Consider the following 14,335-nt stretch of genomic DNA (forward strand, 5'->3'; position numbering starts at 1 on the left):
AAAAAAAGAGAGAGAAAGTACATATCCATATTTATGTTTGTGCAAGTTATTAAAACTTCAAAATATAAAAACTTTAAAGGTTGAATTAAAATGGAATGAGTTAAGGTTAAAGAATCAAGTTGCAGAAACTTTTTCAAAATAAGGAAGCATCAAATTTGAAATACAGGTAGTTGTATCATGATTTTGAAACGTCATACTCTTGGAATTAATATTTTAGTTTTTTATGCTTTCCAAAATAATGAATTAAAAAGTAGTAATACCTGTTTTCAATCTTAAACATAGAATTAAAAAATTATCATAAAATTATCAGACCCTGAAGTATAGAAACACTATTATGTGAGGTTCCAATTATTTCTGCTTTTCACAACAGTTTAATTTAATAAAACTTTTCATATCAACTATTGTCACAATTAAAATTTAATTTATTATCTGCAACCCAAGGGAGCTTTGTCTTGAGGAATGCAGTCTTCAAGTATCTTTCTTGCATTCCTTCTTGCTATAAGGAGTTATTGCCTCAGAGAATCCATTTTCCATACTTTTAAATAGATAAATAGTCCTCAACATATGTTGTGGTCTGAGCAATCAACTCCATTGCTCAAAAACTTTCAGTGATTCCCTATTACTTGGGGAAAACACAAAAACAAAACCAAACAAATAAAAACCTCTTAGCTTTGGTTTCAAAGCTAGTCAGAAACACAAACAAACAAACAAAACTTTATTACTGAAATCAATTGGAATGCCATATTGTTATGCTAATAAAGAGTTATTTACTTAAAGGAATGCCCTAAAATGAGTCCTGATAAGTCAAGGAAGAGGCAAGCCAGGCAATTTCCATTACAATGCCAGCCATGCTAAATATTCATGAGGGCTCACTTTAAGGGAGCGTTTCCATCAATAATGCTGAAGATGACACCTGCATTATAAGAAAACTACTTAGCATGTGGAAAGATTGCACAGTGCTGAGCCTTAAGATAGACAAACCTTCTGAAAAGTTAAAGTTGGTTTGAAATAGAAAGCGAGTCCAAAAGTTTTTCCAACTCAGCCTCTGCTGTTAGATTGTATCCTTACATTTTTAAAAACAAAACTCAGGTTATAATAGGTTATCCTTTGTCTACAGAGGTTAAAGTTTGGACATATCTTTAGGGCTATAGACCCTTTAGTAGAAGTCAAACAAATACATTAATTTAAAAAATTGTCAAGTATAACAATTTTATTTTATAGAAAAGAAAGAGATGACAAATTATAGATGCAAAATAGTGGTGGAAGTTATTCTGCTGAGACTATATGTGCCTACAAACGCTATCAAGAGACTGGACCATTTTTGTGTTATTGTAAATCCTCTCTCTTAAGGTTCTGAGAGGAGGATTAGGTAAGTACTCATTGACACTGAGAGCACAAAAAGTCCACTTCTTGAAAATAGAAAAATATGTGAGAAAGCAATGTACCTACCAAAACATTCTTTAGGCTGAAATACAAAGCCGAACAAAAAGATAAAATAGCAAAAGATGAACAAAAGAAAATATGTTTAGTATCTATGGAGTAAAAACAAACTGTAGGGAGCAAAATGGAGTCCCTCATGTCACGCAGGGGCTTGTGTCAAACAATGACGCAAGCAGTTAAGGTACTACAGCTATGAGGTAGCACCAGGAAACAATGTCGGCTGACACCCCAGAACTGATAAGGAACAGAAGCAGAGGATGTCTGCAGAGACCCCAAACTGATTAAATCCCTTTAAAAAGAGAAGGATTTGGGCAGCAAACCCTCAGACTCTTTAGACCTGACCCCTCATGGCTGACCACCTAAAAAAGGCAACTGGAGCCGAAGGCTCTGCCTGACTGATCTGAACAGAACCAAGAGCCCTCCGTGCTTGAACATCAGAAGCAGTAAGAGTTGACCTGTGTAAAGTGTCTCGGGGGAGATAAACACGACACAGGCGAGGTAGGTGCAAGGCAAGATTTATTAAAGGCATTCTCCGGCGAAGCTTCAGGGCTCAGGAGAAGGGGAGCCAGGAAAGTCATGCCAAGAGGAGGTGGGCACCCTCGGCGAGGTTCTGAGACTCACAGAGAGAGGGAGAAAGAGGGATTCCGGGAAACTGCACTGGGAAGGAGGTGGCGAGGCCCTTTTATCGGTTTGAGGTAGGGCATAGCCTTGCGTCCATATAAGACAAGGTATGTGGTGATTGGAGGGTATGGGGCGGAGGAAGCCCGTGATGGATATTTCCCAGCTGGGAAGTTCCTGGGTGGAAAGTCTCAATTTCCTGACGGGTGGAGGCCGCAGTGAAGTTGGCGGGGAGCGTCCGCCATCTTGGAGAGGGTTGGCGGGAAAATCCGCCATTTCGGAGCCCCGGTTTTCCCTGTCGGCCCATCAACCTGGACCCGACCAAGGCCTTATCTCAGCTGCACGTCAGAGACTGTACATTCACATTTGTTTCCTTAACTTCCTACACACTTCTGTTGCCTTGTGCGTTGTGTGGCTTGTCTTCTGTCCTGCTCCGTGTACTGTGTAAGAAGCCAAGTTTAATCCCATAGTGAAATGTCACTGAGCGTGGAATCCTGGACCTGCTTTACAAGGATGGTTTAATTTTGCCTTGTGATTGACTAAAGCTGACATTGTGGAAAGACACAACTTGTGTGTGCCTTCATAGCATTCTCATGATGCAAACAAAAGGACAAATAGACATGTTTCTATATTTCATTAAGACTTAATTTAAGAGAGAGCAGGGGGAGCGGCAGCGGGAGAGGGAGGTGAGGAAACTGCCTGCTGAGTGAGGAGCCTGACACAGGCCGCCATCCCATGACCCTGCGATCATAACCTAAGCTGAAATCAAGAGTTGTGACATGGGGCGCCTGGGTGCCTCAGTGGGTTAAGTCTCTGCCTTTAGCTCAGGTCATGATCTCAGGGTCCTGGGATTGAGCCCCGCATCGGGCTCTCTGCTCAGCAGGGAGCTTGTTTCCCCTCTCTCTGCCTGCCTCTCTGCCTACTTGTGATCTCTCTGTGTCAAATAAATAAATAAAATATTTTAAAAAAAGAAAAGAAAAGAAAAAAGAGTTGTGATGCTTAACTGACTGAGCCACCCAGGTGCCCCTCATTAACATTAAGTATTAAAAGATGTCAGTTGTATCCAAAGTAGCTCATTTTTTAAAAAAAAAATAAAGATTTTTATTTATTTATTTGTCAGAGAGAGATCACAAGTAGGCAGAGAGGCAGGTGGGGGCGGGAGGCGGGGGAGCAAGCTCCCTGCTGAGCAGAGAGCCTGATGCCAGGCTTGATCCCAGGACTCTGGGATCATGACCTGAGCTGAAGGCAGAGGCTTTAGCCCACTGAGCCACCCAGGTGCCCCCAAAGTAACTCATTTTAATGAATTTCAATAAATAAATAAATAGGGGTTTTTATATTGTGAATTTTTAAAAAGTATTATTTTTAAAGGAGGTTTTTTAGAAAGTTCAGTTACAAAATGATGGAAAAATCACATTACTCTCTATTGGTAAAGATGCAGAAAATATGAAAATCTCTTATCCAAATGTTCCTTATTTTTGGAACTCAATTATCCATAGGTTCAAAAATCAGTGAATTTTTAAAAAGTATTATTTTTAAAGGAGGTTTTTTAGAAAGTTCAGCTACAAAATGATGGGAAAATCACATTACTCTCTATTGGTAAAGATGCAGAAAATATGAAAATCTCTTATCCAAATGTTCCTTACTTTTTGGAACTCAATTATCCATAGGTTCAAAAATCATGCCCGTCCTTTCTTCCAGGCATTATACTTCTAAAAATTTATTCTAAGAAAAATAATCACAGTTGTTCATAAAGATTAAATACAAGATTTATCTTCACAGCAATAATGATAAAAAAAATAATTGGAAACAAAGTTTCTATGGGAGACTGAACAATCTAAAATTCATCCATATAATGGAACACTAGGTATTGTTGAGTTGTATATTAGAATCTAGAGGAATATGAGGAAAATATCAAATAAAAGGTAAATAAAATTTGCAAGACAATATTTATGGTACGATTTATCAGTGTGATTTCTGTGTGTGTGTGCATATATCGACAGAAGATAAAGGGGGAAAAAGTTCAGGAGAGAGAGACCAAATGGCAATAATATTATCAGTGCCAATTACAGGTTGCAAAAAGCCCTCCATTGTAGAAAATGACATGTATCACCTACAGATGTTTTCCACTGCAGGTAACAGTTGTTTAAACAGAATAAATGTGACTTAAAGAAATGTTTGTTCTAAGAAAAAAATCTGAATGTTGGCAGTTGTTTCTGGCATTGATTTAGCTACTGGGCATTGCTGTGAGGGCCACTGATTCTTTCCATGTTTCTCCTGCGCAATGTTTGGATTGTTACTTTTTATCCTTGTGCTTATCTCATCACAGTAACAAGATGGCTACAACAGAGTCAACTGTTAATCTGAATTTAAGGCCGGAGAGAAAGATCGAAGAACAATAGCCAGTCATGTTTGGTATCCTGAAAGAGCAGGGCAAAAGCTTTCCCAGACGTGTTCTCTTAGAAGCATTGACTTTATGTCTCATTGACCAGAAATGGATCATGTGGTCACTTCTAGATTCAAAGCAATGTGATAAAGGGGGGAACTTGAGTACCACAAATGATTTAGTTCAGTTGTTCAATGAGGCTGCACACTTCTATCAATGGTTGTCAACTAACATTTTAAAGTGTGAAAGGTATGTCTTGGTCTTGTGGCTAGGTAAGAAATGGTAAACAGTCATTGATAAAATAGAAAATTCTTTTAGTGATTGCAGATGAAAAAAAAAAGTATTCCTTTCTCACGTTATCCTATCCTTTTTCTATTAGCTGCTAGCAAGACATTTAATTGCATAATCAAACTACTTTCTTCATAAAAAATAATGAAGGGCAACATTCATTTTAATTATCATCATGCTGATTTAGAAAAATGAAATAAGATTTTTTTTATAGGAGAAAACTGTGAAAAAATTTGAAATGAATTAAAATGATTATTATTTTTCTTCTAAGGAAAATTCAGTGCTGTCTAGGAATATTCTCCCAAGTTATCTGATTATACAGACCTCTATGCCTTTCATTATATTTTCTTATTTAAATTCAAGTTAGTAAACATACAGTGTAGTGTTGGTTTCAGGAGTAAAATTTAACGATTCATCGCTTACATGTAATACCTAGTGCTCATCCCAACAAGTGTCCTCCTTAATACTATCACCCATTTAGTGTATCCTCCTTTCCATCTCCCCTTCAGCAACCCTCAGTTTGTTATCTGTAGTTAAGAGTATTTTTATGGTTTTCCCCCCTCTTTATTTTTATCTTATTTTATTTTTCCTTCCCTTCCCATTTGTTCATCTGTTGTGTTTCTTAAATTCCACATATGAATGAAATTATATGATATTTCTCTTTCTCTGACTGACTTATTTTGCTTAGCATAATACACTCTAGTTCCATCCACATTGTTGCAAATGGCAGACTTCTTTTTGAAGTCTGAAAAAAAAAAAATATATATATATATGACATCTTCTTTAGTCATTTATCTGTCAATGGACATTTGGGCTCTTTTGGATGTTGTTGATAGTGCTGCTATAAACATTGGGGTGTGCAATTGCTGGGTCATAATGTAGTTCTAGTTTTATCTTTTTGAGGAACCTCCATAGTGTTTTCCACAGTGGCTGGACTAGCTTACCTTCCCACCAACAGTGAAAAAGTGTTCCCTGTTCTCCACATCCTCACCGATATCTGCTGTTTCCTGTGTTGTAAATTTAAGCCATTATGACAAGTGAGAGGTAGTGTTACATTGAGGTTTTTTGTTTGTTTGTTTTTTAGAGAGGAAGAAAGAGAGAGAGGCGGGGAGGGACAGAGGAGAGGGAGAGAGAGAATCTTAACCATATTCCACACTGAGCACCAAGACCAAAGACTGATGCGGGGCCTGATCTCATGACCCTGAGATCAAGACCTGAGCTGAAATAAAGAGTCAGATGTTTAGCCAACTCAGCCACTCAAATGCCCCTCATTGTGATTTTGATTTGTATTTCCCTGATGATGAGGGATGTTGAGCATTTTTTTCATGTGTCTGCGAGCCATTTGGATGTCCTCTTTGGGAAATGTCTGGTCATGTCTTCTGCCCCTTTCTTAACTGGATTATTTATTTTTGGGGTGTTGATTTTGATGAGTTCTTTATAGATTCTGGATACTAGCTCTTTATCTGAAGTGTCATTTGCAAATATATATCCCGTTCTATAGCTTGCCTTTTACTTTTGTTGATTGTTTCCTTTGCTATGCAATAGTTTTTTTTTTTAACTTTTGTTATATTTTATTATTTTTTATGTTGAGTTAGAAACTTTTTATCTCGATGAGGTCCTGATAATTTATTTTTGCTTTTGTTTACCTTGCCTCTGGAGATGTGTCTAGTTAGAAGTTGCTACGGTGAAGGTCAAAGAGGTTGCTGCCTGTATTCTCCTCCAGGATATTGATGGTTTCCTATCTCACATTTAGATCTTTCATCCATTTTGAATTTATTTTTGTGCATGGTATAAGAAAGTGGTCCAGTTTCATTCTTCTGCATGTGGCTGTCCAGTTTTCCTAAAACCATTTGTTGAAGATACTATTTTTTCCATTGCATATTTGTTCTGCTTTGTCAAAGATTAGTTGATTATATAGTTGTGGGTCCATTTCTGGGTTCTCTATTCTGTTCTATTAATTTGTGTGCCTGTTTTTGTGCCAGTACCATGTTGTCTTGAAGATTGTAGCTTTGTAAAGCAGCCTGAAGTCTGGGATTGTGATGTCTCCCACTTTGCTTTTCTTTGGCTATTTGGGTGGGATCTTTTCTGATTCCATACAAATCTTAGAATTGTTTGTTCTAGTTCTGTGAAAAATGCTGGTATTATTTTGATAGAGTAATATCAAATATTAATATCTGCTAGGGTAATATTTTGATAGGGTAATTGCTTTGGGTAATACAGACATTTTAACAAGATTTCTTCTTCCAGTCCACGAAAATGGAATGTTTTCCCATTTTGGGGGTCTTTAATTTCTTTCATGAGTGTTCTATAGTTTTGGTTTTTTGGTTTTTTTTTTAAAGATTTTATTTATTTATTTGACAGAGAAAGATCACAAGTAGGCAGAGAGAGAGAGAAGGAAGCAGGCTCCCCGCTGAGTGGAGAGCCCGATGTGGGACTCAATCCCAGGACCCTGAGATCATGACCTGAGCCGAAGACAGCAGCTTAACCCACTGAGCCACCCAGGTGCCCGAGTGTTCTATAGTTTTAAGCATACAGATCTTTTATCTCTTTGGTTAGGTTTATTCCTAGGTATCTTATGGTTTTTAGTGCAATTTTGAATGGAATCAATTCCTTGATTTCTCTTTCTGCTGCTTTATTATTGGTGTATAGAAATGTAAGAGATTTCTGTACATTGATTTTATATCCGGTGACTTTGCTGAATTCATACATCCGTTCTAGAAAATTTTGGTGTGGTTTGTCGGTGTTCTACATGGAATATCATGTCATCTACAAAGAGTGAAATTTTGACTTCTTCCTTGCTTGCTTGGCTGCCTTTTGTTTCTTTTTGTTGTCTGATTGCTCAGGCTAAGACTTTTAGTACTATGTTGAACAACAGTGGTGAGAGTGGTCATCCATGTTGTGTTCCTGACCTTAGAGGAAAAGCTCCCAGTTTTTTCCCTTTGAGAATGATATTAGCTGTGGGTCTTTGATATACGGCCTTTAAGATGTTGAGGTGTGTTCCTTCTATCCCTACTTTCTTAAGGGTTTTTTTCAAGAAAGGATTCTATATTTTGTCAAATGCTTTTTCTGCATCTATTGAGAGTATCCTATGGTTATTGTCCTTTTATTAATGTGGTATTTCACGTTGATTAATTGGGGATATTGATCCACCCCTGCAACCCAAGAATAAATCCCACTTGATGGTGAATAATCTTTTTAATGTACTGTTGGATTCAATTAAATAGGATCTTGTTGAGAATTTATGTATCCATTTTCATCAAGAATATTTGTCTATAATTTTCCTTTTTAGTTAAAGGGGTATGTGTCTGGTTTTAAAATCAAGATAATGCTGGCCTCATAGACTGAATTCAAAAGTCTTTCTTCCATTTCCAATTTTTGAAACAGATGCAGAAAAATAGATATTAATTCTTTAAGTGTTTGGTAGAATTCCCTTGGGAAACCATTTGGCCTTGGACTCTTATTTGTTGGAAGATTTTTGACTACTGATTGGATTTCTTTGCTGATTATCAATCTGTTAAAATTTTCTACTTCTTCCTGTTTCAGTTTTGGTGGTTTATATGTTTCCAGGAGTTTATCCATTTCTTCCAGCTTGCCCAATTTTTTGGCATATAATTGCTCATAATATTCTTCTATAATTGTTTGTATTTCTGCACTGTTGGTTGTGATCTCTCCTCTTTCATTCATGATTTTATTTATTTGGGTCCTTTCTCTGTTTGATAAGTTTGGCCAGAGGTTTATTGATCTAATTAATTCTTTCAAAGGACCAGCTCCTGCTTTCATCGATCTGTTCTGTTTTTTTTTTTTTCCACATTATTACTTTCTACTCTGATCTTTATTATTTCTCTTCTCTAAGCTTTATTTGCTTTTTCTATTTCTATTTTATTTGTTCTTTTTCTAGCTCCTTTAGGTGTAAGGTTATATTGTGTATTTGAGACTTTTCTTGATACTTGAGGAAGGCCTGTATTGCTATATACTTCAGTCTTATGACCACTTTTGCTGTGTCTCAAAGGTTTTGGAATGTTGTGTTTTCATCTATTTTTTTTTATTTATTCTTGAATATCCTGGTTAACCCATACATTCTTTAGTAGGATGTTCTTTAACCTCCATGTATTTGTGACCTCTCCAAATTTTTTCATGTAGTTGACTTCAAGTTTCATAGTATTGTGATCTGAAAATATGCATGCTATGATTTCAGTTTTTTTGTACCTGTTGAGGCCTGATTTGTGACCCAGTATGTGATCTGCTCTGGAGAATGTTCCATGTACAGTTGAAAGAATGTGTATTCTGCTGTTTGTGGATGAAATGTTCTGAATAAATCTGTTGAGTCCTCTGGTCCGGTGTGTCATTCAAAGCCCTTGTTTCCTTGCTGTTCTTCTGCTTAGATGATCTGTCCATTGCTGTAAGCAGGGTGTTAAAGTCCCTTACCATTTTTGTGTTATTATCCATGAGTTTCTTTCTATTTGTCATTAATTGATTTATATATCTAAGTGCTCCCAAGTTGGGGGCATCAATATTTATAATTTGTAGATCATATTGGATAAACTCCTTTATTATGATATGGTACCCCTCTTCTTCTCTTTTTACCATCTTTGGTTTAAAATCTAGTTTGTTGGGACACCTGGGTGGCTCAGTTGGTTAAGCAGCTCCCTTCGGCTCAGGTCATGATCCCAGCATCCTGGGACTGAGTCCTGTATCGGGCTCCTTGCTCCACGGGGAGCCTGCTTCTCCCTCTGACTCTGCCTTCCACTCTGTCTGCCTGTGCTCGCTCTCACTCGCTCTCTCTCTGACAAATAAAAATAAATAAATAAAATAAATAAAATCTAGTTTGTCTAATATAAGTATGGCCATTCCAGTTTTCTTTTGATGTCTATTAATATGATAGATGGTTCTCCACCTCCTCATTTTCAGTCTGGAGGTGTCTATGCGTCTAAAATGAGTCTTTTGTAAGCAGCATATCAATAGGTCTTGGTTTTTAAAATCCATTCTGCTGCCATACATCTTTTCATTGGAGCATTGAGTCCATTTACATTCAGAGTAATTACTGATAGATATGAATTTAGTGCCATTTTATTACCTATAATGTCACTGGTCCTGTAGATTGTCTCTGTTCCTTTCTAGTCTTTGTTTCTTCTAGCCTCTCTTTCCCATTCAAAGGGTCCCCTTTAATATTTCTTGTATAGCTGGTTTAGTGTTCATGACCTCCTTTAATTTTTGCTTGTCTTGGAAACTCATTATCTCTCCTTCTATTCTGGATAAAGTATTCTTGGCTACATATTTTCCCCATTTAGCACACTGAATATATCATGCCACTCTTTTCTGGAATGTCAAGTTTCTGGGGACCCATCTGCTGTTAACCTTATGTGTCTGCCCTTGTATATTAAGGACATTTTGTACTGAGCTACTTTAAGAATTCTCTTTTTATCTTTGTATTTTGCAAGTTTCACTATGACATGTCTTGGTGTTGACCTGTTTTTATAGATTTTGAGAGGAGTTCTCTATGCCTCTTGAACTTGAATGCATCTTTCCTTCCCCAGATTAGGGAAGTTCTCAGCTATAATTTGTTCAAATAAACATTTGGCCCCATTTTCCACTCTTCTTCTTCTTCGACCCCTATAATATGGATATTATTGCACTTTGTGGAATAACGGAGTTTCCTAAATCTATATTCATGAACTAATAATTTTCTTTCCCCCTTCAGCTTCATTATCTTTCATAATTTTATCTTCTCTATACACATATTTGATCCTCTGCTCTTTCCATCCTCATTGTGATTATATCCAGTTAGTTTTACATATCAGTTATAGCATTTTTTATTTTGACCTGACAAGTATTTAGGTCTTTAATCTTTGCAGAAAGGGTTTCTCTGGTGTCTTCTATGCCTTTTTCAAGCCCAGCTAATATTCTTATGATTGTTGTTCTAAATTTTTGATCAGATATATTGCTTATGTCTAATTTGAGCAAATCCCTGGCTGTGAATTCTTCTTGATCTTTCTTTTTGGGAGAATTTCTCCATCTTATCATCATGTCAAAGTTTCTGTCTTTTTCATATTATGAAAATTTGTTATGTTTCCTGCCCCTGAGACTAATATTTTATTAAGAAGGAGTCATACACAGTCCAGGGACTGACACTTCAGAAAGTGTTTCTGGTGTATGATGTATACACTCTGCTATTGTGTTTTGGCTGCTCTTTTCCAGAAGATAGTCCTACAGAATTCCTCTTGCTTGCAGTGAGGAGTGTTTGGACTTCTAACTAGGTGTGCTTTGATTTGTTTGTTAAGATAAGCCTGAGTAAAAGGAAGGAAAGAAGGAAGGAAGGAGTGAGCCTGATCCAAGAAAAGAGAAAAGGAAAAGGAACAAAAAAGCAAACAGAAAAAACTATAAGCCTGATTCCAAAGAAAAAGAAAGAAAGAAGAAAAAAAGAAACCTGATCCAAAAACAACAACATCAAAAAACAAGAAGAGGAAACAAACAAACCAACAAATCAACAAAAAAATTATAAGCCTGATTACAAAGGAAAAAAGAAAAAGAAAAAGAAAAGAAGGAAAGCCTGGCCCTATTTCCAGCAAAACTGAAGCTGGCATTTTGGAGCAGTCTATGATCAGTAGACTTGGTACATGCAGGGGACTGTGTTGGTCTTGTGAGGGAGAGGACCTCTGTGCTGGCTCATAGTCATACCTGCTGTTGTAAAGATGCCTTTCTTGGGCATAGGGGGGCAGGGTGTGGGGTGACTCCAGCCTGCCCTGAAGGTACTGTGTTTGTCTCTGAAGTTCAACCATGCTAGTGTGTGGGCAGTGGAGGGGAGGGGGGATGTCATCACCCTGCCCTCTAATTCCCAAGGACGGGAACTTGAGGCCCTCACAGAAAAGTGAACAGTCTGCCCTCCTATGTCCCAGACTTTTATCAGATCCCTGCCCTTAGCCTGTCCATGCCCAGGCTGTAGGCATGTCTGGTGCCACAGTTCTGTATTTTATCTCTGGCTGGTAGCTCAAGTTCAAAATTCAAAATCTTAAAGGACCAGGCAAGGTGCAAACCCATCCCCCTTCCCCAGAGGAGGGCCTCATAGTGCTGTGCCTGACACTGCCTTGCCCCAGAAAAGCAACTGCATGCCTGTGTAAGTGCCTGGAGTCTATAATGAAGGATAGTGAAAAGCTGCAACCAGGTCATCTGCCCTCTGCACCCTCCTCTGTGTTCTTCTATTGAACTACTGCTCCATTTTGCCTGGTGAGCCTTTTGTCCTTGGAGAGTCAAAATGCCCTCTTCCAAATGTACTCTTGGAAGGGGAATGTTCTCTCCCTGTGTGATCCAGGAAATCCCCTGTTCCTGTGTGAACCCTATGCTCTGCTCTCTTTCCCATTCTCTCCCTCTGTCCTTCTCTCCTTGACTTCTCTATGAGAAAAGGGCCCCTTCTTCTTCACAACAATGAGATTTTTCTCTCCCACAGTTCATGTCTCTGAATGTCATATCTGCCATGTTCTCTCCTCCAATTGTGCAGATTATTTTCTTAATATTCAGGTCAGTTTCCTAGTTGTTCAAAATGATTTGATGTTGATCTAGCTGTGTTTGAGGAATGAAGGAAGCTCAGGGTCTCCCTACTACTCTGCCATTTAACTCCTTTGCCTTTCATTACTTTTGAGCTATTTCAAAATTTTTTAAGTTGTAAATAACTGATACAAATGCAAATAATTCTTATCTATAAACACAGAAATAAATCACATTTGGTGGAATTACAATTAACACCTCTCCTTTTCTGCTATGTAATCTATCAGATTCCCATGTATTTTAAGTTCTTTTTAACCTTCCTTATCTGCCAGTATATGTATGGTATTTTGAACTCTTCTTTGAACCAATCATAAGAATTTATTGGTTCATTCCTTTGTTAATGAGTTAAACCATCTTTGATGTGTTGATTGGAGTTATATGAGAACTGTGATGAACTTTAAACTATTGTTTACCAGTTAAAAGATGCTGAGGTTAATAGGTAAAATAAAATTTTGACTTGGCCTTGTGTTTGATTTGGTCTCACCCAGAATCTGCTCTACTAGTATAAATAAAATCAGTAGTTAGGGTAGGAGATGTTTCACTGAAGCATCTGAGATTTAAATCAACAAACTTGCAGAGAAAAATAGCTGCAGAAAAAAATATTATCAAATTTATCAAAAGTTAATTTATGTACTGTGTTTTAGAGTTCTGAATTCAGAAGAACACTGTTCTTTCTTCACTCTTCACTCTTCTTTCACTGTTTTTTTTCCCCCACTCTGTCTGTCTTGTCTAGGTTAACAACAGCAACATGATAATAATGTAATACTTAAGAATTCTCAAGTGACCCAAATTTTGGCATTTATGTTTTAAGAATTGGCTTTAGTTATTGATTTTTTAAACATTTTTTAATTTAAACTCAATTAATTAACATATAATGTGTTATTAGTTTCAGAGGTACAGACCATTGATTATCTATAATATGTAATATGTAATACCCAGTGCTGGCATTAGTTTTTTATTTAACAAAAAAAAGATGGGAACAATAGGTAAAAGTCTTTAAATTTTGATGAATTTAGAAAAGAATTTTCTAGAATTTTAAATTTTATCTCAAACAAATGTACTCTTGTAATAATATCTTAGTAAATGTGACTTTATGACAAAATAAACAACCTCTTTTTTAAACTTTTTTCCATTTTATTAAGTAATCAGTGAAAAAAACAAATCCTTAATGTGTTTATTTACTCTGAATTGTTAATGACTAAAGATATTGTCCTTTCCATGAAAGGAGATTTTAATGATTAATGGTGAGGTTTCAAGTGGCAGTTCAGTGTCTCCTGTTTTGGGGGTCAATGTAAACATTTCATTAACCCCCAAAATTACATCTTCTAGACTGATTTTATTCTGTGTGGTACACAATCTCCGTTCTGTGTAACCCACAATACTTATTCTGTGATCTGTATATAGTTTGAAATACTTTACAAGGTAAATTTACATAATTTCTATTTTTACAATAGAGACATTCAAGATGAGTTTAGTAATGTATATAAGCTTTGAACAAAATTAGCTAAATACCAAATATTATTGACCCTGCTGGCTTTAGCCAGCTAGCATGAAATTTAATTTATACCAATATGCCTGAAGATTTGGTGAAGTATAAAACATCCTCTCCATAGGAACCAACCTACACTATGAATTTCTCCTACTTGTTAAACTGAGAGTGATGGGGTATTTCACTTGTCACGAAACAAATGGATCTTATAGAATAATAACCACAAAGAAAAGGTAGGTTTGCAACTAGAATGCTTATAACCTGCAGACTAAGTTTGGGACCAGCTGAGTCAAGGATCTGTCTTATTCCTAATGAAATCTGAGCCAGGTCCATTGCATGCTGGGAGCATCACTGGTTGGCAATATCTCTGTGGCAAGTGAGTTGCTCCATTCACCCAAGTGGATCTAACAGCCATTTTCCTGAACAGTAGGAGTCATTTTCCTGGCCAGAATGAGGTTTTAAAAACAAACACAATAACAATAGCTCTGCTTGTCTACCTTGCCAAAAGTATAACTGGCAAATCTATGTTTAATGAGATGAAAGGTAGATAGAATGTATTAGAAAACCATGTTTGGCAA

This window comes from Mustela erminea, chromosome 7, assembly GCF_009829155.1.
Source record: "Mustela erminea isolate mMusErm1 chromosome 7, mMusErm1.Pri, whole genome shotgun sequence".
NCBI lineage: Eukaryota > Metazoa > Chordata > Mammalia > Carnivora > Mustelidae > Mustela > Mustela erminea.